The 5,277-nt window shown below is 32.5% G+C and overlaps 1 pseudogene; it reads left to right on the top strand.

Moving 5' to 3' along the window:
* Positions 1 to 4,228: 4,228 nt before the first annotated feature.
* Positions 4,229 to 4,325, top strand: LOC138820154 (U6 spliceosomal RNA; annotated as a pseudogene).
* Positions 4,326 to 5,277: the final 952 nt, after the last annotated feature.

Here is a 5,277-nt window from a genome sequence, read left to right as displayed (position 1 = left end):
TATTTTTACTAACTAAAGTGATTTTACAGAGCCTATTTGGCTCACTACAATGCCAAACAGATTGAATGGAGACATGAAAATACATTCCACATCCAAATGAGGCAACTTAAAGAGTTTTCAAAGACAAATCATGAAGATGTAACAGTGGTGGAGCCCATATAATCCTTCAGCTTCACTAGACTTGAAGCTAAGATGCTGTGATTAATTGTAAATCAGGCAAGAGCTAAGAGGAGGACATAGAAGCATTTACCTTTTGTAACAGACACTGTCTTTCTAGGTATAGGTGATTTAACTCTACTCTCCTCCATACATCTTGGTGAACAAATGCAAGACCAAGAGAAAAATAATCTATTGAAATAATTTTGCATAGAATAACTTCATTGTTCCTGATATGGTATCTAAGGAGAGTCTTACGATAGAAGATAAAAGTGCAGTATTTTTCAGTTTCCTCTAACCATCTTCTTAGCAAAATATATCTTTTAGGTTAGAATTGATTGGACCAAAAAGTGATGGAGTACTTATGTTTGTGGGCATTTTAGACACAAGAAGACTTTCAAGGTAAAAGAAAAATGAAAAAATACAGCCAAATGTTGGTGATTACAGCTTCTTGGACTGTTTTCTGGAGACAAAGTTTTACATTAGATTTCTTCTCATTGACATAGATGTTGTTTCATGGCAACCAAATGCAAGAGGGAAGTTTAATAGACTCGCCTGGCCAATTAATCAGCATGAAAGAAGAAAATGGCAAATAATATTTAATGAATTACTTTGACCAATTACTTTGCCAGAAGAAAGAAGGAAAAATATAATTCAAAATCAATTGACTTAAAAGTATGAAGAAAGAGTAGTGAAGAAAGATTAGAGAAAATATGGAGGATTGTTTTCTCTCCAGTGGAGTAATGCGTTCTTGATCTTGTTTCTTCTATTCTATCTTCACAAGCTATCAAGTGTGTCTCACGACTGGATTATCCAGTTCAGACAGAGAACTCCTAGAAGAAAGATACTATTTGCAGCAGATGTAGGTGATTTATAACCTTAGACAATCTATTTAAATCTGTTCAAAATTCTCTCCTATCCCAAACTTCTCTCTTTGGACAGCGTTCTTTGCTTTTCCCAAGACTACCCTTCATTAACTGCTTAAAATTTTGGGAGGAAATATTCATACTCTCTAGAGATTTCTGGTTGGTTGTGATTGTTGTGTGTTTTTGTTTTTTGTTGTGTTTTTAAACTGAATTTCAAAAGGTTGTGCAAGTATGTTACAATTAAATATATCCATCTAATTGTCCATTTCTCTTGGATCAGAGTCACTCCTTCCATCATTCTCAACCAAATGCTTCTCCAATATTTATTTCAGATTTACCACTTCCTTTATCATATGTGTACATTGAGTATTCTAGCTGTACTTGCCCCTTGTTCATTTTTCATTCATTCTATGTCTTTACTATAATTTCTTTCTGTTTTCAACTTCCTGATAGTCATCCTGTTAAACTGTCTATTAATATATTGAAAGGTTTATATACATTTCATGGAGTTTACATTCTGCATATGCTTGAACTGATGTCAGCTTATATTTCCATAATTCATTCATCTGCAGTAACAATTTGCAAGACTGGAGACGTGAAGCATCTAAACATGATTTTATTCTCATCCATTTGGAAGATTAATCTCAGTCAAAAAGAAAGTTAAAAAATGCATAGAATGTACTCCTAGCTACAAATTTTTATAAATAGCTTTCTACAGTGGTGTGATTGTTTTATTTTACATGGTATATTATTTTTTACTACCTATAAGTTTTGGAAAAAGAAGAAAACTAAAATTTATTCCTATATAGGAATGTGATAGAAATAGAAGACAGATTTTATGTTTGTCATATCTCTGATGAGTACCCATATTCAAGACTTAAAGTCATATTTCTCCCTATGTTACACAGACAGGGAAAACATAATATTGCATATGATAGGACAACTATTTGTGACGTTTTAAAATGTACCTTATTAAATGATGACATTTACTTTATTAGCAAACGTTTTGGTTTGAAATTTGGCAGGCTGATCTATTTAACACATTTCTGGAAGGCTCCTACTGAAAAACACAAATTATGGTTGGTACTATTTCTAGACTTTAATGAATGGTTGAACGTGTTTGGCATTTGTGCTGGGTAAATAATTCAACTCTATTGTAACTTGCTCCCTACACTTGAAAAACTTGTAATGTCACTAAGTATCATCTACTTCTCAAATGTTATTTTGGCGAATGTGATTTTAAAAAGTTAATTTGTAAAGGAATAACTTTCAGGAGATTAAATGTAGATTATCATTGGTTTGAGAGTGACATTTTATACCACTGAACCATGTTGTACTGAAGTCCCAGTGTTTTGCAGCACTAAGGATCTTCTCAATGTTTTCCTGAATTATATTTGAACTCTAAGTAAATTTTTCTGGGCCTTGGTAGACAAATTATGGATCTATCCTTCCAGGAACTATTTTTTGGCCCACTTATGCTGGACTAAAATCTTTCATTAATCATAGGGGAGGGGTATTAAAAATAATCTTATGACACCTTGTGAACTTGTTCACTGATATGGGCTGGCCATCTGTAAGTTGAATGTTTGAATCATAGTACATACTCTCAAATTTTGTGATCTCATCTTTCATTTTAAGTTGCCTTGCATTTCACAATTGCTTAATGCTAAATCCTGCATCTCAAGGAATTGGGGCCCTGAAATATAGGAAATGAGAAATTGAAATGGGTCTTCAATTACTTTGTTGCATGTTGCATGGGCCTATGTGAGAAGTCTTGCCGTTGTTATCTGATGATGCAGGTAACTGGTACCTGGGATCCTAGGAATCATTGGGTCGTGCAGAAGAATAATATTTGTTAGACATCTTATCAGAAAAATTTGGGCATAATCAGTAGGAATGCTTCAGAAATATGGAGAAAAAGAGTTTTGGATCAGTGAATTAAAACAATAAACAGAGAAGCAGAGTAAAATCCCTTATAGATTAGGGGAAAACAAAATTGTTTTTTTACCATGTGAATTCAGAAGACCAAGAACAGTTAGAATGTATCACAAGTTTATACCAAAGACACTGCGTTGATATTTTTTATATTCTAATATATATTTTAAACCTAATTATTTATATTCCAATTCTATTTATTGGAATAAATAAATTTTAATTTATTTGTGAAATTATCAACTAATTCTAGTAAGTTTCATTGTGTGAAATATAAAATCAGCACATATAAGTATAAAATATATAACTATATATAATATAAGAAAAAAGACACATGTTTTGCATTGTTCTGTTGTGGTTACAGTATCAAAGGCAACTCTGTTTTAAAGTATTATTACATTATCTCTACCTCAGTGTTTGATAGAGTTGGACCTAAAGCTTTACTATTTGTAGATTTACAGCCTGTAGGGAAGAGAAAACACTGTGATTAAAACATTACCAATTTAAGGCCTAATAATGAGAAGAAACATCTGGACTTCTCCTGCAACTATGAAAATATTTGGTGATAGAAATTCAGTAGTGTAACTTCCTGCCTGGTAGGATGGTAGACAGGCCAGGATACTAAGTAATCATGAATATGATCAATTTTTTCACCTTCTTGGCTTTAGTTACTTTTGAAATGTTAGATATAATAAACAATTATATTTTGATAAAATTCCTTCTAGTCTGAACAGTTATGACTGAACTGTTCATCTCTCTATGATCCCTGGTAACTAAGATTAGTGTTGTTCAAGTAAAACAATCTATGCTGTCAGGGTAAGATATTCTGATTGGTCTCTTCCTACATGAAAGAAGAATAAAGGGTCAGGTAGCCATTTGTGCCAGTAAGACCTCACTTGGGAAAATGTCAACTGCAGAAGGTTAGAAGTAGCTCTTAAGCAAGGCTTACTTTGAATCCATTAGCTCCACAAAGCTAATTCAGTTGGATCAATTAGTACATGAAAAAGCCATCACCTTTGGACCTAGCAATAAATTATTGAAAGTATGATCAAATTCCAAATTAAAAAGACTTAAAATTGTCATTGACAAAAAATTTGCAAATGTGAGCATTAAGATGAACAATATATTTTTTTCCACTATTCACAGAATTTTAGGAAAATAAGATCAGTAGCATTGTCAGGAACAATATAGTTTCCTTATTACAAGTAGGCAACCGTGGATATAAGTCTGTATAAAGATTGCATCATTAACTACTTAAATTTAGAAGATACTACATGCTTCAGCAGCATGTATTCCCAAATTACAATACAGAGATTAACATGACAATTGCACAAGGATGATATGAAAATTTGTGAAATATTCTGTATTTTTCATTTTTCAGATGCAATAAATGAAAAACAGTTATTAAAAAGTTGATTACAAAATAACAAGTGTAACAACACACGTAATTCATATAATTAAATTTAGTTTCACATCAATGTATTAAATCTTCACCTCAGAAAGGCGTTTACATAACATAAACTTTACAAAACTTTTGAAATTAAACAACATTGTCATTTTATCCCAAAGAAAAATAATATTAGGACCTAGGAAAAAAAGGAATCTAAAACTTTCTATATGGAATACAATCTGAAAGGACACATTATACAAACATAGAATACTTTAAAATATTCTTTTTCAGACAATCACCAGAAATACTTTAGTATCTGTACTATTCATTTAAACAGATAAGTTAAAATTATTTCTGAATAAAATTTCACAAACTCTGCAGAAATCATTATACATGTATACAAAAACTCTTGAATACATTTTGACATCCAATGCAGGCAATTCAATTGGAAGAATTCCACGGAATTCATGAATTTTTACAGTAAGAATTGGTGTTGCCAGACGCTGGTGGCTCAAACTATAAAAAGAATTTTGAGGTATTACCAGGTGTAATAGACTCAGACAGTCCTACCACTATAAAGGTCATGAAAAGGTCTCTAAAGAGACTATTCAAGTTAATAAAGGTCAGAGGATTGCCCAAATACTTTTACTCTCATATCTAAACTTGCCTAATCCCACACTGACTCAAAACAGAAAAGGAGGGTTTGGCACCACAGATACTGTAGCCTGGGTTCAGGAAATTACAGATAAAAGGCCTTACAAGGCCGTTAAATCAATGGAAAACAAATGACAGGACACTTAGACACAGGAGCTGACAGATCCTGTATAGCTGGAAAAGATTGTCCTATGGCCTGGCCAGTGCAAGAGACTTCTTCCTTAATTGGATTAGGGAGGGCTTCTAATGTAGCTTAGTCAGCTCAGAGACTCAAATGGG

The sequence above is a fragment of the Dipodomys merriami genome, unplaced genomic scaffold (genome assembly GCF_024711535.1).
Source record: "Dipodomys merriami isolate MVZ:Mamm:240054 unplaced genomic scaffold, mDipMer1.0.p SCAF_840, whole genome shotgun sequence".
NCBI lineage: Eukaryota > Metazoa > Chordata > Mammalia > Rodentia > Heteromyidae > Dipodomys > Dipodomys merriami.
The sequence above is the reverse complement of the archived record's forward strand: the minus strand, read 5'-3'. Positions and strand labels throughout refer to the sequence as shown.